At 43.6% G+C, this 26,360-nt stretch overlaps 1 protein-coding gene, 1 long non-coding RNA gene, 1 other non-coding gene and 1 pseudogene across 3 annotated transcripts in view; 2 read left to right on the top strand and 2 right to left on the bottom strand.

The window, feature by feature from the left end:
* Positions 1–26,360, top strand: part of LOC129015142 (neuroblastoma breakpoint family member 11-like) — a 2,260,169-nt gene that overhangs the window by 1,253,657 nt on the left and 980,152 nt on the right.
* On the bottom strand, positions 6,526–6,597 carry TRNAH-GUG (transfer RNA histidin (anticodon GUG)). Its single transcript has one exon. It is a non-coding gene; the product is annotated as a tRNA-His (tRNA).
* Positions 6,763–26,360, top strand: part of LOC129015487 (uncharacterized) — a 43,592-nt gene continuing 23,994 nt past the window's right edge. The window contains exons 1-5 of the long non-coding RNA XR_008494600.2: positions 6,763–7,356; positions 8,580–8,807; positions 16,779–16,938; positions 17,097–17,186; positions 24,287–24,378. This is a non-coding gene — a long non-coding RNA (uncharacterized LOC129015487). The remainder of the gene's footprint in view (positions 7,357–8,579; positions 8,808–16,778; positions 16,939–17,096; positions 17,187–24,286; positions 24,379–26,360) is intronic.
* LOC129028478 (insulin-like growth factor 2 mRNA-binding protein 2) lies at positions 19,802–21,657 on the bottom strand (annotated as a pseudogene).

Below are 26,360 nucleotides of genomic sequence, written 5' to 3' on the forward strand. Positions count from 1 at the left end.
GCGGTGAGCCAAGGCAGGTCAGGAGCGTGCGCGAACCCAGCCCCCGTGTAGCACGAACACCACCGCAGACTAGGGCCCCGCGTATGGGGAAATCGCAGGGGTGAGCGCAGCCAGAGTGCGGTGGACTAGCCTCATCCAGGGAGAACCCCTTCCTGACCACGGTCTGTGCCCCCCCAGGTAAGGGAAGAGGAGAAACAGCACAGCCTCCTCTCCCCTAGCCGAACGCTCAGGGTCACCACCTTCCCCTCTGCTCGCCCGTCGCGCCATTCTTCCAAAACGCTTTTCGCGAAAGATTCCACCAACAGTTACCCACAGGACAACCCAGGCCTCCTTTCAACAGCGGCTCTCGCTCCGCAGCCACCACGCCCTCTCACCCCCGCGGTTCTGTCCGCCGCCTCTGCCGAGTCTGTGCACTTCACCTCCCTTGCTCCGGCTCCCCCCTGAGCTTACAGTGGACGCGGGGTTCCTCCGAACCCCTCTTCGGAATACTGAATGGAAAAGGGGGAGCGTGCGCAATTGCTTGGTAGAGTGTAGACAGACATTGCGGGATTTGACTGTGGTACCATCGCTTTGACGTCCTAGTGATTTTCACACCTGCCTTCTGCTCATCGGCCACAGTTTTCCGTTTGTGCCTACTCCACCTGCTGTCTTTGTTGGGTCAGCAAACATCGCCTCCCTTTACCGCTCAGTCTACAAACGGGCGGTCCTGGAGGACCTCACCCGCCGCTCACCCCACTTCCAACCTCGCGGGCATCGCCTCCAGTCGCTTCTTCTGAAGGCCTAAGAAGCACGTTACCCGCGAACGGAGGTGAGGAGGCTCCACTGACCGTCCCGTGTCAGCTGACAATTTGTGGCACGCACAAACGCCACCACTTGCCTTGGCCTCCCTCTTAGTTATTCGCAGCTCAGCCCGATCGGCGCCTCCGGGACTGCAGAGGCGGCAAAGACGGTGGGCCTCTTGCGTGCAGCTCCAGGAGGGCTGGCATCTCTGCACAGCGGTGTACACCTGAGCGAGACGCTCAGTCGCTCTCTAAAGCCGTTTGTGCGAATGACAGACACGGAGCTAAATAAGAGCGCTGTGTCATGAGAGGTGGCCCACCAGGACTTGCCCTCCTTCGCCAGGGTTTGCACCTCGCTGCGGAGACTGTTCTGCCTCTGGCCCTTGGAGAAGGCCCGCTTACAGCGGCGTAAAGAAGATTCCTGCGGGAAGGCAGTCAGTGCAAAACAATTCCCTGACTGGTAATCGAACCCGAGCTGCGGCGGTGAAAGCGCTAAATTCCAGCCACCAGACCACCAGGGAGGCACAGGAGGGGCTTTTTCAACCTTCTTGCCACTGAAGTGACAGTTTCCCTGTAAGTGACAGTTTCCCTGTGCGCTGGGAAGACTTGGGACTTGTGGTGGTCTCTGGTCGCTCCTGGAGTCCTCTCACAAGGCCGTTCCCTCCCTCCTTTCTCCAAAAGAGGAACACGCAGGCGACGCACCCAGCACTCCGCTAGGCTCACCAAGGCCACGAGTCCCGGAGCGAGTTGCAGCGTCCGGGCAGAACCTGACCACTGACCTAGAGATGCGCCTTTGTGAAGCGGCAGCGCGTGGAGAGACAGCAGCGGGTCACCGAGGCCAGAGCCGCGCACTGGGTAGCCAGGAGCAGGCAGGAGCGAGGAGGCTCCCAGAATGAGATCGGGGCACCCCGAATATCATAAAAGACTCAGACCTTGGCATCCCCGACATCATAAAGGACTCAGACGGATGCGGAAACCGAGAAGGGCTGGATGGGAAACTCTTTCCAGGAAGGCTCCGGGGCCCTGAACTGGTCTCCGATCTCCCTGCTGGTCTCCCTGCAACCTGCAATACCTGCCATTTTCCCATCTTAGGCTGTACTGCAACCCCACCCTTCCGTATGCTCCGGGCAAAGCTCCAAGAGTTCCCGCTGACCTTTGAGTTCCAAGATCGAACTGGTCACCAATTCGTGATTTCCCATCGGCCAAGTGCGTGGGCATTGATCTACACGTGAGTTTCTCCACCTCCGCGGAATGGCTGCTTCGGGGTGGGGGAGGGGCCCTCCGGTGGATTTTAAGGTGTTTAGCAGCATCCCTCGCCTCCGCTGACTAGATAGATGCCAGGGGGTTAACATTCTCCCTCCCCGCTTCCCCCAGTCGTGGCCTAGTGTCCCAGCGGGGATGGGGGAGGCGTGTGAGGACGAAGTTGCCCCTTGTCTAGAATTGGTGCGCCTAGTCCTGCTCTCTGAGCTTGTGCAGAGGACTCTCTAGATGAAGTCTCAGGGGTCTATCCAGCTCCAGACCCCCTCCCTCCCCGGCACAGTCGGACCTTAGGATTTAAGGCTTTCAACACCTCGATATCATGAGTTTCTACCTTTAGGTCTTTCCTTCTGTTCTGTCCTCCAAATTGGCCTCTTCCGAGCCTGTTGACCAGGGCCAGCCAGGTAGAAGGCTGGGTTCGCTCAACTAGGATCCTCTCGCCCCTCCTGGAACATCAGGCCTCTTTCGGTTTGGCCTGCAGAGAAGCCTTAGGGGCCACTTCGTTCGGCATCGTAGGGGGCAGGTGCGCGGTGCGCGGGGAAGAGGAGGGTGTGACTGTGGTTCCCGACCCCCGGCGCCCAACCTCCACCCCAGTGCGCGCGCCCTTCCCGGCTCCTGCTGGTCCCACTCGCCCCGAGGTAGGTCTCCGGTCAGCCTAAGCTCCCAAGAAGCCCAGGCCCAAAAGGACAGGTAGGGGAAACAAGCTGCTTATTTCGGTCCCGTCCGGAAGGGACCCCTTTCTGACCGGAAAGAAAGGCGGCGAGTCCTGTCCCGTTGGGTTAGCGGAAGAGAGATCAAAGGGAAGAGAAGAAAAATCCTGTGAGGTTTCAGGATCTAAAGTTACCATGAAGTCGACCTCACCTCCTCTGAAGGTCCTCCCGGTCCTCCAGTGGCTGGAGAAGGTGAGTCGAGTCCCTGTCTCCAGTTTGCCAAAGTGGACAAAGCCTACGACAATGGGCCCCGAATCAGCTACTAGGCATCCCTGTCTTTCCAGTTGGTGGTACTCGAGCTTCCCTATCCAGGATTTCTGTGGATTCCAAGGGTACAACTGAACACCTTTTGTTGTTCCAACTGCTCTTATTTGAATTAAGGGCTGATCTGTTGAGAAGCATATATTCGGTAAGACTATAGCAACTGTTGTTGAGACTGTCCCATTCTTCCTCCTCCCTCTTCCTAGAATGTGCAATGAAAATTAATCCCCACCACAGGCCTGTTATTTCAATGCCCAGTTGGCAGAACCTAAGGGGAGTCTAGGAGGTTCCGGGATGAGTATTTGAGGTATGACACAGTCATTTTTATTTACACATGCATTCCAAAAACACATTGGACAAATGCATCCAGTTCACCTGTACCACACTTACAAAGATAGGAAAAGAGGGTCTACATACAAACAAGTGAAAGATGTAATCGAATGGCTTTTAAATATCTGCTGTTTCTACTGAAGGTCTTCTTCTCTGGCTACACCTACCAGTGTCTTCTCTTTCTCCAAAATCAGACATTCAAGTGCCAGACCCTGAAATCAGTTTTCTGGTACCAGCTTATTCTTCCCCATTCTGTATCCCTTCCTCTCCACTCTCTTCTTTCATATGCAGGAAAGTTCAGCTCTCCCTCAGTTTCTAATTTGCAACACCGCACTCAACGACAAGCATCAAAAGTTAGACACCCTCCATGGGACTCCATCTATGTTTTAGTTGGAGCTTCCATAACAATGTACCATAAACTGGGTGGCTCATCCACAACAGACATTTCTCACAGTTCTGGAGTTTGGAAGTCTAAGATCAAGGTGCCAGCATGGTAGGGTTAGGGTGTGGAACCTCTTCCTGGTCGTAGACTGCCATCTTCCCATTGTATCTGCAGGTGGTTGAAAGAGGGGGAGAGAGCTCTCTAGTGTCCCTTTTATAGGGGAACTAATCCCACTCAGGAGGACTCCACTCTCTGGATCTAATTACCTCCCAAAGGCCCCTCCTCCTAATTTTAACACTTTCCAGGTGTGGGTGGAGGAAGGTTAGAGTTTCAACCAAGGCATTTTGGGGGAACACAAACATTAGGTCTCCTGTGATCTTTCTAGAAGAAGAAGAAATTATAAATGACCCAAAGCTTTGTACATTTCACAGTTAGAAATAAAGAAAACTTTTCCTACAATTTTGAAAGGCCTGAAATGTGAGCTTCCTCCCCATCAACCCTACCACCAAAATCTGGATTCTGTGCTGAGTGTTGTGGACTTTTTGCATGTTCATCCTCCCTGCAGACAACTGGAGATTTATTCTCTTCAGAGGGCAGAGGAGAGGATCCTTGGCCCCAAGAGGGCAATCAGCATAGGTGAGCAAGGACATGTGTCCCACACTGAAATGAGAGGGATGAAGTGACAGCATACCTTGATCTATGTGATGGTTACATGAGTTATGACCCATTTCAAAGGTTATTGTGATGTGTGAAAAAGAACAAAACCAGAGGACTTGCACAACCTGACTTTCAGACTCACTCTAAGCTGTTACAGACAAGGCAGTGTGCAAGCAGCATTGGGAGACATAAATACATCAACAGAATGCCTTGGGAGACCTGAAACTGACCCACAGCTATATGGTCCATAGGTTTTTTGTTTGTTTGTTAATTTTGTTTTGTTTTCTGAGACACGGTCTCACTCTACTTCCCAGGCTGAAGCGATCCTCCTGCCTCAGCCTCCTAGGTAGCTCACACTACAGGCACATTTTAGTAGACATGAGGTTTCGCCATGTTGTCCAGACTGGTCTCCAACTCCTGGGCTCAAGTGACTCACTGGCCTCAGTCTCTCACAGTGCTGGGATTACAGGCATAAGCCACCATGCCCGGCCATAGATTTTCAATAAAAGCAGTTCAATGGGGCAAAGGAAATAGTTTCAACTAATGGACTTTCATATGGGGGAAGAGGGAGACCAACAAGTTTATTTCTTCCTCACACTACACTCGAAAGTAACTTGAGGAACATTATAGACCAAAACTTAAAAGCTAAAAGTATAAAGCATTTCGAGGAAACTTGTGACTTGTTGGTAGATGAGATTTATTAAACAGGGCACCGAAAAACACATGTAAAAAGGAAAGACTCGATAAATTTGATTTCATGAACATTAGCCATATCTTCTCATCAAAAGACGCCATAAAGAAAATGAAGAAACAAGCCAGCCTCAGATGAGGAGAAAATAGTCACAAAACCTATCTGACCCCCAAACCCTGTAACTATAATATATGGTGAGATCTTCCTAACTGGTGATTAAAAAAAAAAAAAAAAAACAACCGAAATGTGCTAGATGGGTAAAAGACTTGAACAGATACTTTAGAATAAAAGGTATACACACGGTTAACAAAGCACATAAAAGAGTGCTCAATATGATTAGCTATCAGGAAAATGGAAATTAAAACCACGTTGAGACACCACTATAACTCCCAGTAGCATGGCTAAATTTATAAGGAAACACCCAATCTTGGAGAAGATGAAGAACAACCACAACTGTCACACGTCACTGGTGGAAATGTAAAATGGCACAACTACTTTGGGACAAGGGTTTTCCCCAAGGGACACAAAAACAGATGCCCTCAAAATCTCTTGTGGGAAGAATGTTCAAAGCAGGCTTATTCAGAATAACCAATACCCAAACACTCATTATCAGGGTAGGGATGGGGTGGGAATGGCAATCAAACTGTGCTATTTCCCTGTAATGGAATACTACTCAGCAATGAAAGAGGAATGAACATGTGCTACACTCAGCAATGGATAGAGCCAGAGACATGCAGAAAGAAGCATGTGGAACAGAGTAGATGCACTGTGATTCCATCTACGTGAAGTTCTAGAAGAAGCAAAGGTAAAGTGAAAACAATCAGGAGAGTGATTGTTCACAAATAAGGCAGAAGACAATGACAATGATTTTTATAATTCTAGTGATTACGTTATTGATTGAATAGTCACTAAACCAGGCATGTCTGGCAACAGCAGTGTAAGGCAGAGTTCTCAAAGTGGCCCAACCTTCCATAGAAAAATGTTGAGGCACATAAAATTTAAGATAGTTAACCAAGGTCAGGCAAGGGCCGACGTAGATTTCCAACACAGAACCTAGGTTCTTGGACATAGATTAGACTGGACCTGTCCACTTCTCTGTTTCAGGTGTCTCTGGGATTCTCAGCTGCACCAGAGGAGAGAGAGAAGGACAGAGAAACAGACCCAGGGAGAGAGGAGTAGGGAAGAAATGGAGGGAGGCACGGGGCCTGTAGCTGTCGAAGAGCAGAGAAGTAACTCTTGCCAGTGTGTTTACACTATAGAGAAATTTTCTGGGGATCAGGACATTAGCAGATGCTAAGCTTGCTCCGGTCAGGAGATGAATTTGATATGCCATAGATTTAGAAACTGAAACGGAACCCTAAAGTTACTGGAAGAGATTGTAGCAGAATACATTTCTGCCTTACCCTGACGTGCCTGGTTGCGGGGAGCAAAACGGATCAGCTGACTACTGAGCAACTTTGCCGTGACTCGGATTCGAACCGAGGTTGCTGCGGCCACAACGCAGAGTACTAACCACTATACGATCACGGCAGGCCACAGGCCAAGCGGCGATGCCTGGCCTTGCTCTAGCAGTTTTGACGTCAATAGGTTTCCATTATTAGGTGGCTTTGTTCCCAGACAGCCACAGGGGGTTCACGTTTTTCTCCCTTTCATGCCCGCTCTGCTTTCCCCTCCCTCCCTCCCAATCCTAATAGGGGTCGAGAATAATTCTCATCTCCTCCACTCCAGCCTGGGCCTCCCTGCACCAGCCTCAGCCTCCCTGCACCAGCCTTTCTCGGGAGGTCTCTCTGTCCTGCTCCGCACCTCCTCTGCTTCTCTCCTGCCTCTCTGTATTTCTGCTTTTCACCCTTTCTGTCTCCCGCCCCAGCGACCGAAGCCGAGTTGAGCTAGGGGAGCCCAAGCGGTATAGAAAGTCAGGTGAAGGCGGAGCCAAGAACGGGAAGAGCCATCACTAGAGCCCACGGGGCGTTCCGCTTCCTTTGGGAAGTCGCGGACCCGGGCGTTTCCCGGGACGCTGGCTCTGACGCCTGCCAAGGGCAGGACGGGGCGAAGGCCATTCCGCTGCCCTTCCAGCTTCGGAATCACCCAATGCACGGGTTTCAACCTTAGCCAGCAAGATGCGCCTCTCCGGTTTTCTGAGGCTTTGGAGCCTGCACAGTTGTTCTACAAAAGGCGGTGGCTCCGCCTAGCGTTGGATGGGCGCGTGCTCTGCATGGTGAGGCGGGAGCGAGAGTTGATTGTCTATCCGTGTGTCGCAGTCGGATGGTGTGCTTGCTTCCAAGTTTGGAGGTGAGTGGTTCGAACCTGTCCTATGGAGCGTTTCTTGCATTTTAAAAATGCTTAAACCGCTGGCAACTTTCGTCTATCCAGCACATGCTCTCATGGAAAGGCAGAGTGAGACAAACTTTACCCTCCTCTCTTCCGTGTCTCTTTCCTATACGACAGAAGAACTTAAATCAAGGTCCTCTAGGATTCTGGGATCTCTCTCTCTCTCTCTCTCTCTCTCTCTCTCTCTCTCTCTGTCTCTCTCTCTCGCTCTGTCGCCAGGCTGGAGTGCAGTGGCGCGATCTCGGCTCACTGCAACCTCCGGACTCTCTGGTTCAAGCGATTCTCCTACCTCAGCCTCCCAAGAGCTGGAATTACACCACCCCCAGCTAATTTTTGTATTTTTAGTAGAGACGGGGTTTCATCATATTGGCCAGGATGGTCTGGAGAGAGAGAGAGAAAGCCAGGCGCTGTGGCTCACGCCTGTAATCCCAGCACTTTGGGAGGCCGAGGCGGGTGGATCACGAGGTCTGGAGATCGAGACAATCCTGGCTAACACGGTGAAACCCTGTCTCTACTAAAAATACAAAAAATTAGCCGGGCGTGGTGGTGGACACCTGTAGTTCCAGCTACTCAGGAGGCTGAGGCAGGAGAATGGCGTGAACTCGGGAGGCGGAGCTTGCAGTGAGCCGAGATTGTGCCACTGCACTCCAGCCTTGGCGACAGAGCGAGACTCCGTCTCCCAAAAAAAAAAAAAAAAAAAAAAAAAGTAAGAATGGTATTTCTTAGGTTTTCTTCTAGGATTTTTCTACTTTGAGGTTTCCGTATGTATTGTTTGCAGGTGACAACCAACCAGAGACTAATCATTACAAGCCAAGAAAGGGAATTTATTGTTTGCCAGCAAAAACATCCAACACAAAAAAATTAGCAAAGGAGATTCCTGAGTGTCCCTTTCTGTAAAGCATGCGGCATTGTTCTCTGCAGAGTTCAGTAAACATTTTTCTGTAAAGGGCTAGAGAGATATTAAATATTGTAGGCTTTTAAGCCAAGAGGCAAATCCCATGGTATTATGTAGGTGCACATGTAACCAATGAGAAAACAAATTTCTATACCATTTTCGTTGATGAGATCTTAAATTAACAATAGTAACTGTGTAGAACCTCTCAGGTCGTAAATGTTCTTTGCACTGAGAGCCTAGATCTGCTCACCTAGGCTCCCTGGTACAGCCCTCCCTTCCCTCCCCACAGGCCATTTCCTCCCTGCTTCCCTCAGATGAAGAAGAGTTCCATACAAAAGACCTACTCCCCTGAGAAGCAGTGAAGTGCTCCTGGGGCCCACCAAGGCCACACAAATCAAGGAGTGGGTGACCTCACCCAGGCTTCAGCTCAGAGCTGATTTTGAGATCACCTTTGCAAAACGACATCGTGCTGGGAGATGTCATCAGGACAAGGCCATAGATGTGGCTGTCAAAGGAGGTAAAAGGAGAGATGTCCAGGGGGAGAAGTGGCCAAGCACCAACACCTCTGCATCCAACCTCACAAAAGACTCAAAGGGATGCAGAAATGGAGATGGGGGAATGGAAACCTCTTTCAAGCAAGGCTTTGAGGCCTGGTACTGATCTCTCTTCTTCCTCCTGCAACCTACCACACCTGCAGTTTTCTCACCTCAGTTGATGGAAACTCCGTCCTTACATACACTCAATCCAGAAATCTTAGAGTTTTCTTTGACTGCTGATCTGTCTCTCACACCATATAGCTGATTAGCCAAGAACTCCAGTTATCTTGAACTTTCAGGCATGGACCTTAATCCACACCACCCTTTTCTCCCTAGTTTAGGAATCTTGGCAAGTCATTTCTCCTGATAAAGACAATAGGATTTCCTTTAAATTGCATGATTTCAGTCCTTCCTGGATTCATGACTCATTTAAGAGCACTGTTTTGTTTGCTACCATTTTCCCCTATTTTTATTTCATACCTGTTTGATCTGCACTCTTTCCTATATGGCATGCAAACCAGTTCAGGTGTGCTTTCCTAATCATAGAATTAGCAATAATAGCAGCCTTGGTAACAACTTATTTCTGGCCGCACCACCAGGCAAATGTCACAGGATTTAATAGGCAGAGGATCTTAGGATCATCTGTATTGCTTGATGTTATAGACTGAAGTGTTTCCCTGTGAATTCATATGTTGAAAGCTTAACCTCCAAGTTGACTGTATTTTGAGGTAGGGTTTTTAATGTGGTAATTAATGTTAATGAGGTCATACAAGTGGGGTCCTCATCTGGTGGGAATGGTGTCCATATAGGAAGAGGAAGGGCATCAAAGAATCTCTCTCCACGCAGCCACTGAGGAAAGACTATGGGAGGACACAGCAAGAAAGTGGCTTTCTGCAAGCTGGGAAGAGAGGCCTCCCCAGAAACCAACCCTGCTAGCACATCCAACCTCACAAAAGACTCAAGGAGAATTTCTGGCCTCCAGAACTTTGAGAAAATGTCTATTGTTAAGCCACCCAACCTTTGTTATCTTTCTATGACAGCCTGAGCTGACTAATACTCTTGGTAGGTGGGTGGCATTCACCTAATTGGGCTACATGATGTGAAGTTAAAGTACCTTTAGCAATAAGCACCATCTAATTTTGTTGTATAGATATTGTGTCTTTTGCGTTGATATTGCCTCTCTTAGTTGTATGTATATTGATGCATGGGGCTAGGATTACAAGACTAGTCAAAATAGGAAGAAAGAAAAGAAAGGTGGTGAAGATATCAAGTTCCATAATTGCATCCTCTACCCACATCCTGTTCTTAGAATCTTTTCCACTGGAGGCTGCACCTGTGTACCCTCAAATTCAATCTGAGCACAAATTATTTATACAAGCAAGGCAACTTTTCCAATTTTACCTATCACCTGCTTGGAGAAACAAGTACTTCAATCACCAATCTGAATATTCATTGAGATAACTGTTCAGAGGTTGATAAAAAATGTGGCATCTCCCTATATTGTTGTCTTCTCCTGGGCCAACAATGCCGTCTGTACTCTGCTGATCCGCATTTGATCACAAACTGGAGTCCCAGCAAATCTTAACCTCTTGGGAAGCCTATTTTAAGATAGTCCCTATCTCAAACTTGTTTTAAGACTAGTATGCTGATTGAGAAGAAGGAGCCTCATTGTAAAAATTTAACTAGAGCTGGCGTGAACCCGGGAGGTGGAGCTTGCAGTGAGCCTAGATCACGCCATCGTACTCCAGCCTGGGTGACAGAGTGAGATTCTGTCTCAAAAAAAAAAAAAAAATTTAACTAGAGCTGCGGGTGACAGTTGTGAGTTTCAGTACAGGTCTGGGCCCAGGTTTCCCTTGAGCACCAGATGAATACGCTCCTTTCCGGGGATCTTCAAGGTGCTCATTATTTCTATCTCGTAGCCTCAAAAAAAGTGATCAGCTAACACAATTTGTGTACTAACCTGAAGAGAAATTAGTCTAGGAATAGAGAAGATAAAGAATTTATAAAATAGATTCTACAGTTGTTTAAGATGTAGAAAGCTGCAAGAGACAGTTTTTCCACTCTAATGACAAGAGGAAGCTGTATGGTCTGCAAAATCATATTTGTTTTGATCCCACCAGAGAGCTGAAGTTTGAAGGCCACTAGATTAACTGAAGTCCAAAGCATGAGAACCCCCACCAAAGAAGGACAAACACATGAACCAGTTTCCTTCCAGATAATGGAAGAAAAAGATGGCAGCCACAAATGTTGGTTGGAGAAAATCACTGAAGTTTTCATCATTTCTTAAAGGCCAAGTGTGAACTATTGTGACAGCTTAGAATCTATGCGAGTCCCAGATACATAGCATGTTTTTGCCCATTTGCCAAGTCTTTTCCTCCCACATTTCCTGAATGCTAACAAGAAACATGTGGCAGGGAAAGAATTTCTTGAGCTTGCCTCAGTGGTATAGGCATATAGGTCATGATTGGCCACCACCAGAGCACAGACACAAAACCTGGTCGCTTCTCTCACATGAAACAAAAGGCATCTGCCACTGATGTTGGAGGAAGGAACCCTTCTTCCCCTTGGTCCCAGGTATAGGTCACCTGCTGAGTAGAGTTAGACACAAAAGCTACCTATACTAGACAAGGAGAGGACAGTTGCTCTTTCCCAAGACTTCCCATCATTGAAAGGTAGAGTTCTACCACCCCAAGGGGGTGTCACAGGAACACTAGGACTCAGGCACCCATGGCCTGAGGTTTGGTATACATTCAGTGCAATCAGTAACTTGAGTTGGTTTGGATTAATCAATTGAATTGGTTGCAGACCCTTTCCTTTAATGAAGAAAAACTCTGATATGGATACAAAGTTTCCATGTTCAGGGCAGATTGGCCCTGTCCTTTAGGAAATTATATGAATTGGGATTTCTCTCAACCTAGTTGTGTTTACCATTATTAAAATTAAGCGACATTCACTTGGATTAAGTGGTAATAAAAAAAATGATGTGAGACTTTCTAGTGATTTTTGAACCCAAGACTTGTATCACTGTTAGGCCTTCATGCGTGTACTTGAAAACAATATATGTACAAATATTGCACTGGTTTGAAGATTTTAGTGTGAAAGTGACCTAATCCATAATCAGTAGAAACCAATCTTGGAAATATGTGATTATGCTCTTTTAAAATAGCTGAAAAGAGGGCCCGGTGTGGTGGCTCATGCCTGTAATCCCAGCATTTTGGGAGGCCAAGGTGGGTAGATCACCTGAGGCCAGGAGTTTGAGACCAGCCTGGCCAACACCGCCAAACACCGTCTCTACTAAAAATACAAAAATTAGCTGGGGGTGGTGGTGCAAGCCTGTAATCCCAGCTACTTGGGAGGCTGAAGCATGAGAATCACTTGAACCTGGTAGGTGGGGGTAGAGGTTGCAATGAGCCAAGGTCCTGCTACTGCACCCCAACCTGGACAACAGAGGGAGACTTTGTCTCTAAATAAATAAATAAATAAATAAATAAATAAATAACATAGCTGAAAAAATTACTGTGTGTTTATTCTCAATTTGTCCTTGTTTTGTTGTATGGTGTTTAAAGAAAAGGAGATTATTTATCCCCATACTAAATTTCCAAAACTGTTCTTTGCATATACCATTTTGTTAAATGATGGAGATAAATGTTAATTGTCTTACTTTGATAAGTTTGGCATATGCCCTGTCACATTTTTGATGCTTTTGGTCATGGTTCTGTGATTAGAATGCTAGCAATTAGGTACATGCAAGGAGTATCCTAACTGCTTTAATACAATGGTTTGAAGTGCTTCAGGCAGTAACTACTGGACACCAAATCACAGTGTTTTCATTTGTGACATGTTAGAGAGAAATAGGACTTCCTGCAGTACCAATGTCCTATTAACTTGCTTTTAGCTCCTAATCCCGTGCTTTTAGCTTACAGGGCTTTGACTGCTGTATCTGAAAAAAGGCACCTACTCTTGCTAAATCTTGAACATTGATGCCAATCAATGCCTCGTCTTCAGACCCTGGAGAAGATGACAACAAAAATGAACTGCTTTCATGAGACACAAACGCAGAAATTGAAACCATTCAATCCATCTAGGCCCAACAATCCCACATGCACCTCTCTTCTGCCTCGTGCCCCCCTCTTCCTCTAGGCAGAAGATGTGGGCACATGAGATTTGTAAGGTTGGAGTTTGAGGAATAAGTTTAGTTCAGAGATTTTTTCTTCTTTAATTTTCTTTGTTTTCTTTCTTTCTTTCTTTCTTTCTTTCTTTCTTTCTTTCTTTCTTTCTTTCTTCCTTTCTTTCTTTCTTTCTTTCTTCTTTCTTTCTCATCTCTCTTTCTTTTAGTCTTTTTGGTAAAGACAGGGTTTCACTACATAGCAAAGATGTAAAAGCCAGCCAGGCTCACAATAGCATCAAGAAATATCAACATAGAAAACATGTGAAAGCCAGCCAGGCTCAGCTTCAAATCCCAACACTTTGGAAGGCTGTGGCAGGAGAGTCGCTTGAGCTCAGATGCTTGAAACCAGCCTAGGCAACATAGTGAGACCTTATCTCTACTGAAAATCAGAACAATTATCTGGGTGTGGTGGTGTGAGTCTGTAGTCCCAGGAACTCAGTGGATGAGGCCCTAGGATGTCATAGGCCTGAGAATTCCATGCTGCAGTGAGCTGTGATAGTGCCAGTGTACTCCAGCCTGGATGAAAGAGTGAGATCCTGTCTAGAAACAAAAGAAAAAAAATGCGATAGCCTATATATTGAAGACTACCAAGTATTGCTAAGAGCAGTTAAAGACCTTTGGAATAGAGAATGTTCCTCCTTGCATTTCAGGATTGCTTTTGTTTTGGGGGGACACGCTACTTTTTAGGAATATGAAGTTCTTCTTAGGCATTCCTGTAAAAAAGGCCACTTTTTGATAGGATTGTATTGAATCTGTGGATTGCTTTGAGTTGTATTTTTATCTTAACTATGTTACAACTTCCAACCCATGGAAAAAATGTGTCTTTTCATTTATTTAGGTCTTTCTTAATCTCCGTAAGCAATGTTCTATAGTTGTCTGTGTACAAGTACTGCACCTTCTTGAACAAATTTATTCCCAGGCATATTATTCTTACAGGTGCTATTATAAATTAAATAATTGTGTCAATTTTCTTCTCAGATTGTTCATTGCTGACACAAGTGATTGTTTGCTGTAAGTTTGCTGAATTAGCTTACTAACTCTAGTAGTGTGTGTGTGTGTGTGTGTGTGTCTGGTGTCTCTGTGCATGTATGTGTGTTTGCATTTGTATTATTTGGGATTTTCTATATGTAGGATCACATCATCTGCAAATTGAGATAATTTTGTTTTCTTTTCAAAAATATTTTTCTCATGTTTATTTTTGAAAGATAATTTGGCCAGGTGTAGAATTGTAGGCAACAGTTTTTCTTTTTTTAATTACCTTAAAACAATTGCAAACTTCTTGTTTGTCAAGTTTCCAATGAGAAATCTTATGCCATCCTTATATTTAGTGCTCTGTATGTAACATGTTCTTTCCCCTTTTATTACTTTTAGAACTTCCTCTTTATCACTGGTTTTGATGGATTTGATTAAGATGTTCCTTGGTGAAGTTTTCTTCATGTTTCTTGTTCTTAGGATCATCATATTTCTGTAATATTTGAAGTTTATGGTTTCCATGAAGCTCCTTAATCTTTCATCCAGTATGTTTTAAATATTTTTTTCTCTCTTCTCCACTACACACCCTTCAGGGATTCCATTTAGCCCTATACTAGAGTGTTTAAGTTTTTATGCTGATGGTCCTTTTATGTTTTCAAGTAATTTGTTACTGTGTGTTTCATTTATGTTAGTTTCAACTTCTATTCCTTCTAGCTCAATAATCTTCGCTTCTGCAATGTTTAATCCAGTGCCTTCTCCCATTTCAGACTGTAAATCATAGTTTTTATCTACAGAATTTGATATTTAAAAAATCTTCAACCTCTCCATTTAATTAAAATACAATTATACTAACTGCTCTAATGTCCTTTTCTGCTATTTCCAACATGTGTGTCAATTTCAACTAGATTATTAGATTCTTCATTATGTGTCATGTTTCCTTGATTCTTTGGCTGCTTGATATTCTTTTATTTTATTTTATTTTTTGGGGTGGAGTTTCGCTCTCGTTGCCCAGGCTGGAGTGCAATGGTGTGATCTCAGCTCACTGCAACCTCCGCCTCCCAGGTACAAGCGATTCTCCAGGTACAAGTGATTCTGTGCCTGGGCAAGTCATTGACTTTCACTGGGATTTTTTTTTTCCCCACATCTAGAAGCTTAAGTTGGCAATTAACTTTCTCAAATAAGTTATGTGAGAATTAATGAGACCTAAAAATTGCATCTTTAATGTGATAGCTAACCTTTATTAGTTATAGTGTTCATGCTGGGTCAGGTACTGTTTTAAGATCTTAATGGATATTAACTCATTGAATCCTCACAAGTTCATGCGCACATTCTATTATCCCTGTGTTATAGAGGAGGAAACAGACTTCTGAAGCTAAGTAAGTTGTCCAAGCTAATATAGCTAATAAGTAGCAGATCCAGTATCAACCTAGGCAGTATAGCTCCTCTGTTTCCTCCACCGTGTGCTGTCGGTTAGTACAGAAATAGAAACCATCACTATGATAGCAAATATAGTGTTTAGTATTCCTTTTAGCTTATCATTTTATGCTTCCCCCTATAAAGTTACACTGGGGAGAAAACAAATAAATGAACTGAGTGTCCATTTATCCTCATCTAACATAAATTGTTACATGCCCTGAACAAATAGGAAAAAGACTTATTTCAGAAAACAATATGTATGTAAGTGGCCACTGGAGATAGTTTTCTGTATGGTTTGTATTCATTCCTGGGACATGTATTTAGAGACTTCTGTGTTCCAGGCTTTTGCTAGATCTGGTAAAACAAAAATGAGTAAAACATGACACTTATTCTCAAGAATCTCACACTCCTTCTTCTATGATAGATTCTTACAAGCCCTTTCATATTTAGTAGAGGCAGTTCTTTCCTCCAGAAAGTTACAGCGTACCTTCTGCATTAGGATCTTAGTGCAACATTGCTCTGCAAACTTGGACCAGGGCAGAGTGAGATAGCAGAGGAGCTGTGCCAGCGTCTACAGTGAAAGGAAAGGATGCTGCAGGACCTTCAAAGTGATCAAAACAAACAAGTGGTGGAACATGAAATGGAGATTCAAGGCCTGCTTCAGTCTGTGAGCACCAGGGAGCAGGAAAGCCAAGTAAGGATTAATGCACAGATCAGAAAAGTATCATGTAGTGCATTTATAGTCTGCAAATAGGAAGCATTTGCAGACTATAGATGTGTGTATATTTATATATTTTACAGTCAACTCTGTTAGTTTCTTTCCTTCTATTTATTACCTAGATCACAGTTTTATTTATTTATTTACTTATTTAGACGTGGGGTCTCGCTGTGTTGCGCAGGCTGGTCTCGAACTCCTGGGCTCAAGCAATCATCCTGCCTTGGCTTCCCAAAGTGCTAGGATTATAGGTGTGAGCTGCTGCGCCTGGCCTTAGACCACAGTTTTACATTAATCATCAAAGTACGAAACATTTCTTGAAAACCTTGCATTTGGAAGGGTGCCTAAACAATACATGTATCCATTAACTTCACTACATACATTTTCTTTTCCTTAATAATATGATCATTTTCAGAGAAAGGAGTACGGGTTGTGAGTGTTTTGATTTTGATTCTAAATTATTAAGACTTGAGTTATATTTTGCATTTCCAATCAAGGTACGGGAAAACTTACACTCAACATGTTTACTCTTAGTTTTTGTAAAATCTGAGTTATCTTAAGAGGGAAAAAAGATTGCATTTTTCAGAAGTCATGGTGAGAATAAACAATCTCATAATAGTATGGAGTATATTAATTTCACAATATTTAAGAAGTATATTCTTTTTTTTTTTTTTCGAGAAGAGAGAAGATGGTGCAAGCCTTAATGGAAAGAAATTCAGAATTACAGGCCCTGCACCAATATTTAGGAGGGAGAGACTCCCTGATGTCTCAAGTACCCATCTCTAACCAGCAAGCTGAAGTTATCTCCATTGGCCCCCCTCTTGGAGAACAGACTGATCAAGTAAGAACTATAGACTTAGATAATTCATGCTGATTCCATTTCCTTTTTACATTTGAGTTGTAAGTTTGATAATTTTAATACCAAATTCTGAGAATATTCTCAGTACTGTCATTGTGGTCATAGTTCCTGCATCTTCCTAAGTCCCCCAACTTTTCCAGTTTTTTAGGGTTCAATGCAGATACCTTCCAGAGATGATAGCACTTCATTGACTGCCAAAGAGGATGTCAGCATACCCAGATCCACATTAGGTAAGTATCAAATTTCATTTCATTAAGGGACTTTGTTTTTCTCTTGTTTTTCCTTCTAGTAATCTCCGTATCTATAGGTTTGGCCAAGACTCTTTTCTCTTCCTACCTTAATGGAACAAATAAGTTTGGAATTCCTCTGAAAGGCTGAAGAACTGTCCTTACCTTATGTTGAGTTGAGGTTATTGCTCTGGGGTTCACAATTTGACCCAGAGAAACTCTATCATTATTCTCCTTTTCAGATAGCTCTGCAGGGATTCAGAAATGCAGGAGGTAGTGGTTCCAATCCTGCACAGCAGGGCCATGAGCTGACACCTTTTTCTGGGTATCTTTCAAGTCTGGGGCCACTCATTGTAACTTGACATCACCTACATTAAACCGTTAGGAAGGGTAGGCAGTGTACATTGAGTTATTTGTCAAGCCTGGCCCCATTCAGGGGATGGTTTAGAAAAGTCTTACAAGTAGTCATTCTCTAGTAGGAAAACTTTACACTAATCAGAGAGTAAGAGAACATTGGATTTGTTTTATTTATTCTTTATTTGCCTTTTTAAAAAAGTGTACTTTTCCCTGAAGTTTTTTATTTTGGAAATTTCAAACCCACAGGAAAGTGGCAAAAATAGTATAGTGAATACTCATAGACATTTTTATTCAGACTTACCATTTATTAATATTCTGCCACATTTGCCTTTTTTCTTTCTGTTACACACACATATGTAGTTGTAATGTATTTTCTGAACCATTGGGGAATTTCTTACAGAAATCATGACACTTTATTCCTGAATACTTCCGTGAGTATTGCCTAAGAACAAGGGCATTTTCCTACATAGCTACAATATAATTATCACACTCAGAAAATTTAACCTTGATATAGGCTTAATATCTAATATACAGTCCACATTCAGAGTTCCTGTTGTCCCCGTAATGTTCTGTATAGCTACTTTGGTTTCCCCCAACCCAGGGGTTATGCATTGTGCTTAGTTGTCATGTCTCTTAGTCTAATCTAGAACAATTGTCTAGCTTTTTTTTTTCTTTAGTGAGATTTGCATTTTTTTTTTCTTGTTAGCTGGATGTATTTCTTTTCTTTTTTTTTTTTTTTTAATCACAGAACAGTGTTTGCAGTAGATGAAACTGGCATTGCAGTCTGGTGGTATAATGGCTTATTCACATATAACAGTACATGTTCATCCTTTAGCGCAAAAATTCCTAATGGCACGTACCCTATTAAAATTCAGGACATTTCCAATATTATCTCTCTCTGTTTTTCTTTGTCATCTTTTTTTTCTTAAATAAACATTTTCAAGGTTTGTCCAAAAGAAGGCCCTATAGGTGCTTGGCTAGCAGAAGACAATTCAGAACAGCTGTTGCACACTTGGACTGTCACCTTCTCCAGGCTGGCAGTTGATATCTTATTTTTTTTCCAACTAATTTTTATTTAAAAAATTTAAAAATGCTCCAACTATCAGTTTTACAAAATCTCTAAGGGAAACACAAGAGCAAGGTGCTGAGGTAAAAAACACCTGAGGTAGCTTTTTCTGTGTGTTTTTCCCATTAAAAAAATCTGTAAATTTAATGCCCTGGGCCAACAACCTTGGTAAATTTCTACTTTCCTCCACATTTTTTTTTAAAGAAAGAAATCATTTTGCTGAATATTGATGGCTTATACACCAAAATGCAAAAACACAAAATACCTTCTTTCATTGTGGAATTTTTTCTTTGTTTGGTTGATTGGTTGGTTTGATGGTTTCCTGTTTTCCTCTTCCAAAACGCTAGGACAAGTACGATTGCCTCTTGTTCTTTTGAGTAACCAAGTGTAAATTGAGGCTGGTTTGTGTGTTTCGCTTTTGTTCCTTTCGTGTGATGTGATACTCAGAGCACTGCTTTGCCTGTGAGGGAGTGAGGTGCGTAGATACGGGATTGAGATGGAGGGATGAGGGAATTCAAAAGAATGGAGATGAAGAAGAAGGGGAGGGGAGGGAGGGGAGAGATAAACAGAGAGAGATGGAGAATTATATAGCAGTATGCAAAAATCTAGTGTAAAACCTGTGAAGCAAAGAGAAATGGGTGTATGAGCTAGACAGGCATGAGGAGTGACAGAGTTTCCTCTTCAAGGAGGTGGTATCCCTTCTGTTGACATACACAGGTGATCCAGAACTGCTGTGAGTGTCCTTCCTTTGAGATTTCCCTCTGGGTGAATTTTGTGTGGGTGGCCTCAAACTCCTCTCTATACTGTGAGACCTCCCAAAGAAAGACTTTATTCTTTAAAATCTAGAAAAGCCTGCTTTCTCTTTAAAAAGAAAAAAAAATTGATTGATTAAAAATTGTAGATGAGTTATTTGATATATTATTTCTAAAATATATTACTGCTGCAGGCATCCTGTGTAACCCACAGGCCACATATCTTAACATCTTCCCCTTCTAATATGTACACACATGTACAGAGACGACTTGTCACAAAAAAAGGGTGTGCATTTTGCTTGGCTTTGAACACATTCACCTATGTTAGTTCAACTAAAAGGGATAGCGTTGTGGGAGTTAAGGAGAGATCGGGGTGGATGGTGAAGTGGATGGCTGAAGCCTGCAGAAGCCCTGCGGGGGTGAGAGGCGGGCCCAGCGGTTCTGGCAAACCTAGCTGACCTTCCCCACCCCTCCTCGGCCCCTGGAATTCTCAGGGCCTCTGCAGAGTCCCTGGGCGCCTCCGCAGACTTCTCATTCCTCAGATGGTCTTTGGTTTGCTCCCGATCTGGCTGGCTGTGTTTGGTCTCATTCTGTCAGGTGTTGGAAGGGTTCCATTCATCCATTGTTTTGCTGGTGCCTGTGGGAGCCTCACTTGCTGCGCTGTGAGGCGACTCCCTGAGGGTATTTCTGCTCCTGCTGCTTCACCTGTTGTACAGTTTCCCTGATCCTGCGCTGTGCAGTCTGGCTGGCAAAGAAGTGTCCGATAATTCTGATGATCACTTCCTCATTTTAATCTGGCATTTGGTCATGAGGCACGATGACTTCTGCACTGGTTAAGTTCTGCAGTTCATTCACGGTCTTGCCACGTTTGCCAATCACCCGGCCAGCTGTGGAAGAGGGCACTCTGATATGGGCTTCCAGCTTCACTTTTTCTTTGGGGTTAAAGAAGTTTTCTTCTTTCAGTTTCCCAAAGATCCGTCCCTGGGCCTTGAACTGGGCTTCTGGTGGCCAGGTGATGATGACCATCCTTTCGTTGACGTCTGGGCCTTCCGCAGGGGCGATCTTGATGGAGGCTGCGGCGAATCTCGCCAGCTGTTTGATGTGTGCTCCCTTCTTCCCGATGATGGCGCCCACAGCCTGGGTTGGGATGAAGAGATTCACAACCTCCTGCTCTGGATGAGTGATGATGCGGGAACGGGCCAAACTGGTGATGGGGGTACAGGCTGGAGAAGTATCTGGAGTGCGTATTAACAGCCAACATATCATTTTCAAGGGTCCCACGCAGTTTCTTCATACTCTCTATCTCAGCACTGGCACAGGCCTCAAACTGTGCCCTTCACAGTGATGGTTCTTTCCTGGTTGTATATGCTCAAATCCTGCAAAGACGAGATTGCTATCTTGGTCCCTGTTTCATGTTCAATTTTCTTTAAATTTCTGCCTTCTTTTCCAACCAAGCCATTGTGGGCCAAGATTTTCAGAGGAATCTCTTCGGCTAGTTTGTTCTCATCTGCCTCTTTCTGCATGATTTCAAGAATCATGTGGCATGCTTCAGAAGTCCCCCCTGGGGTGGCATGGATGGTGACAGGCTTCTCTGCAGCTCCAGAGTTCTCTTTTCTATGGATGTCTATCCGACACTGGGTCTGCTTAGTGATGTTCTTTATGGTCAAGCCCTCCTTTCCGATAACGGCACCAACAAACTGGGTGGGGACCAGGATCTGCAGCAGGAAATCAACCCGTCTGGCCTGAGAAGCGCCCCCAGGGGCGTGGCCTTGCTCCCCGGGAAGAGTGGTCCCCACGCTGGGCTCGCTGAGGGGGCGAAGGGGAGCTCACCTCTTCATCCGGGATGTAGGAAATCTTGAAGGACTAGTTCTCAAACTGATGCCCGCTTAGCCTCTCCATGTCTATTTTCTTCTCTTGTTGCATATGTGACGTTGACAACAGTGGTTTCTGTGTCTGTGTTGACTTGTTCCACATTCTCCGCTGTTCCATATTGAGCCAAAAGTCCATCCAACACCTCCCAGTGGAGGTGAGGAGGGATGTTTCGAATCTGAATTTTCCTGCTCCTTAGCTTTTTAGAGACTGAGTAATCAACTTCCATGATTTTCCCATACAATTCCACTTTACCCAAGAGGGTCTCGATGGCGCGGATGGCCCGGTTCTTGGGGTAGTCCACGAAGACGTAGCCGGACTTAAGCAGGACCTGTCCTGCGGGGGGCAGCTTCCTGTCCCCAAAGAGCTGCCAGAGGTCGTCGACGGTGACGGCGGGACTCAGGTTCCTGATGTAAAGATTGTTCATCATCCGTCTCTTCCCCGAGAGCCCGCGGCTCCCCTGGCCTGGTACCCGGCGCTCCTTGCCTCCTCCTCCGCTGCCCTCGTCTCTCCTCCTCCTCCTCCGCCAGCCCTCCCCGCCCTCCGCCCGCCGGCCACCCACCCCCACCCTCAGCCTGGCTCCCCCCACCACGGCCTCCCGGCCCGCCCGGGGGCAGAGGCCGAGATTGGAATTTTGAAGAATTCAGGCCAGATAATATTCCTCAATTTAGCTGTGATTGTTTCCTCATGGTTAGATTCGAGTTGAACATTTTTGGCAGGAATACCATATGGATGACTTCCTTCCTCCCTCCCTCCCTTCCCTCCCTTCCTTCCTTTCTTCCTTGTTTCCTTCTTTCCTTCCTTCCTTCCTTCCTTCCTTCCGTTCTGCCTGCCTGCCTGCCTGCCTGCCTCCCGGTTTCAAGCGATCTTCCCGCGTCAGCCTCCCAAGTAGCTGGGACTACAGGCATGTGCCACCATGCCTGGCTAGTTTTTTTGTATTTTTTCTTGGAGACAGGGTTTTGCCATGTTGGCCAGGCTGGTCTAGAACTCCTAGCCTCAAGTGATCCACCTACCTCAGCCTCCTAAAGTGCTGGGATTACAAGCGTGAGCCACCGCGCATGGCCTGGATGACATCTTTTTTAGTGCATCACGTCACTGCATGATAATCAGTTTGTGTCATCCTTGGTGATATTAAATGTAGTCATTTGGTTAAGGTTGTAGCTGCCAAATCTCTCCATTGTAAAAGGTTTATTTCCCCTTTAGTATATAAGTGATCTGCTGGCTGAATTTAAACTACGTTGGTAGTTTAAAAATAGTGATTTTCAGGGTTGTGCGCAGTGGCTCCTGTCTATATCCCAGCACTCTGGGAGGCTGAGGCGGGCAGATCACTTGAGCTCAGGAGTTTGAGACCAGCCTGGCCAAGATGGTGAAACCCTGTCTCTACTATAAAATACAAAAATTAGTCGGGCTTGATGGTGCATGCCTATAATCCCAGGTACTCAGGAGGCTGAGGCAGGAGAATCGCTTGAACCTGGAAAGCAGAGAGATTGCCCCACTGCACTCCAGCCTGGACCACAGAGCAAGACTCAGTCTCAAAAAAATATATATATATGATTTTCTGTTTGTAAAATTTCTTCTTTGTTTATTTGTGGGTATTATTTATAAAGAAGAGCTGTCCTTTCCTTATCTCTAGACCCCATTTGTTTTTTATCAATATGGAGTTTAAAAAATCATTATATTATTGATTTTGGTCATTATTTCCTTTAATGCCCAAATTAACCCATATTTGGTCAGTGGGAGCCTCATCAAGCTGTTTCTCTGACCCTTTGCCATATCCCCATCAGTTTTTTTTTTTTTTTTTTTTTAGCATAGTTTCATAGTTTCTGGCCCAATAAGATGTTCTATGATTACCTTTTGCTTTACCTGCCTCAGTCCCAGAATCAGCCATTATCGGAAAGAGCTCCCTGGTTCCTTTTGGTGGGTAATGGCATTCAGAAACTATGATCTGGACACAAGATGTGTTCATTGCTACATGAATGCCTTTTGCTTCTAGGCCCTTTTAAGAGAACAGAGCTAGCAATGAATATTTTTAAGTATGTATGTGCGTATTTGTATACATAATGAAGATTTGATACTGATTTCTGTAATTCCAATTTAACAATATAGGTTCTTTTTTCCCTCACTTCATATTTGTATCTCCTTGAGAGCCCTGGTTACTTATAGCATCAATATGTTTCAAAATATTTATACATTTGCAGAATACTATAATATGCAAAAGTAGTTTCAGAATTGCTACATAAATACCACCATCAACAATAAATGTATTAAGTAATGTTTAAGATTTTTTTGTAATTCTTTTTATCCTTAGGATATTTTGCACTGACAGTGTTCAGTTAGAGTAGTGAGTTCAGAAATTATTTGGATTAATTTCTTTATTATCTTCTGGGTAGTTTTATTATCTATTTGCTATATAGCTTTATTTATATTAGTATTCAATTTTAGACATTGTCTCTCCCATTAATTGTAAATCTGACTTACACTTAAAAATTAAACATTTATACAGTTCAAAACTCCAGTATATAAAACAATATACTCAGATGTCCCATATTTCCCTATCCCTTCTCTCTTATTTCCACTCATTTCCTGCAGGTAATCAGTTTCATTTCTGGGTTATTCTTCCTGTATATATTTTTGCAAAAATAAGCAAATGAATCATCTGTGTGTATGTGATGTATATAGGTACATTCTTATTTCCCCTTTTTCCTACTATAAAACCTACTACCTTAGATGTATTCTTAAGCACATAGCTTGTTTTACTTAACATATTCTTAGAATCTCAAAATCAGTCCATAAAAGTTCATAAAGATCATCCTTATTCTTTTTTTACAGCAGTATATAGTGCCATCTGCGAATATACTATAGTTTATTCAATCTTTTCTTTATAGCATCTAGGATGATTGCAGTATTTTGCTATTATAAATAATGCTACAAAGAACAATCTGTGTATGTTTTCTTTTTTCTTATTATTGGAATGTGTCCTCTGTAAATTACTCAAAGGAGGCAGCAGATATCACATTATGTTAATAGCAATTAAAACTAGTGCTATATTTTCATTTTAGGAGACTTGGACACAGTTGCAGGGCTGGAAAAAGAACTGAGTAATGCCAAAGAGGAACTTGAACTCATGACTAACAAAGAAAGAGAAAGTCAGGTGAGTTTTCTAGTCGTCTTAATTTCTAAATCCCTACTATTTTTTCTTTCAAAATAGTTTATATTTAAAAGCATATAATTCTCCAAGTATAATATCTGAGTCCAAATGCCAGGTATGACTTTTTTCTTTTTGGAAAAGTTATTTTATATATACATTATCTCAAAAAGATGTTCCTGTTTTAAGATTGGGACCATTAAAACTTATTAAGTGCTGGAAAAACGTAACCCTCTCTCCCCATTGCTAACTGGAATAAAATAATTGTAAAGGCCAGGTGCAGTGGCTCATGCCTGTAATCCCAGCACTTTGGGAGGCCGAGGTGGGCAGATCACTTGAGGTCACGAGTTCAAGACCAGCCTGGCCAATATGACGAAACCCCGTCTCTACTAAAAATACAAAAATTAGCCGGGTGTAGTGGCGGGCGCCTGTAATCCCAGCTACTCGGGAGTCTCAGGCAGGAGAATCGCTTGAACCCGGGAGGTGGAGGTTGCAGTGAGCTGAGATCGTGCCATCACACTCCAGCCTGGGCAACAAGAGCAAAACTCTGCCTCCAAGATAATAATAATAACAATAATAATAATAATATAATAATAATTGTAAAGCACTAGTGAAAAAAGGAAGCATTGTGTGATTGCTGCTTAGAGTTATGACATTAGACCCATGAAATCAATTTTAGAAACATGAAATGAGAAATTTGGGTATAATCAATGTTTATCGAGTATTCATGTACAATGTACTGTGCTAGGTATTTAAATTAGCACTAATGCTCACAACTCTACACAAAGTAAGTGGTGTCGGCCCAATTATTATAGACGAAGAAGGTGAAACACTGATTTCTCTTTTAAAATGGGAGTGGAGAATAGTCATGTAACTAATAAATGCCAGAGCTATGATTCAAACTCAAGCCTTTTGTGACTTCACATACTTCCTAAGAAGATTCATTTCCTAGAGCACATTTTTCCCACCTTATGCTTTAACTCTCTCTAGCATAGAGTTCTCATCAATTTTTTTAGAAGAGGTCTTTCAGCCTTAGAGATTCTCTTCCCCCGCCTTTCCTCCACAGCTAGTTGCATATTCAACTATGATGTTGAAGAAATACTAGGACCACAGCACAGAGTTACAGACTGAAACTAAAAGCTTATTTGTTACTAAGCTGGCATCTCTTTTAGAAGATCAGTCAGTGTCATGGCTTCCTAAATTCAGTTTAACTAGCTAGTCCAAATAGCTCTTAGTTTTTTTCTACCTTTCGCCATAGCTAGATCTATAATATAAAACCTGTGTTTCTATTTGTGATGGAATTATCATATTTTATCTTTTGATTTCATTACCATATTTCTGCTTACAAACAGACTCATGTTTTATGACTCGATTAGTTTTCAGGGTATGAGAATGTGTGGCATTTAAGAAATACCAGTTTTAAAAATCCCCTAGTCTCCCTTCCTTTTTGTGGTTCTACCTTAGCCGTTATCTGAGTATTCATATCAGATATCTTAGTTTCCACATCCTCTTCCTGTTTTTCTCACATTTATCAAATCCAGAGTAATGTTACTTTTTGGTTCTGTCCTGTTTTCAGGATCGTGAAATTGTAATGCCTATGAATAGATATTTTGAGTGAGTGATATTTAGCTATTGCTAAATTCCTTTAAAGGGGTTATTTAAAATAATTTGTCCTTACCATAAAGATTGTACGGATATGTGGTATCTATAGGAAAGACATTATAGCCTAGTGGCTCTGAGTCAGCTTCCCTGAGTTCACGTTCTGGGTTTACCACTTACTAGCCAGCCCTGTGATTTTTGAACAAGCGCCTTAATTTCTCTCAGACTCAATCACCCTCTCTGTAAATTGAAGAGTAGAAGAAGTCACCTTGTATATAAATCAAAGAGTAGTTATCTCATAGGATTGTTGTGAGGATTCACTCATTCTTTCATTAGCTATATGGGGACCTTCTCTAAGCTTGGTCTAGTGCTGAGGATGAGGTAGTGAA

Source organism: Pongo pygmaeus, chromosome 1 (genome assembly GCF_028885625.2).
Source record: "Pongo pygmaeus isolate AG05252 chromosome 1, NHGRI_mPonPyg2-v2.0_pri, whole genome shotgun sequence".
Lineage (NCBI taxonomy): Eukaryota > Metazoa > Chordata > Mammalia > Primates > Hominidae > Pongo > Pongo pygmaeus.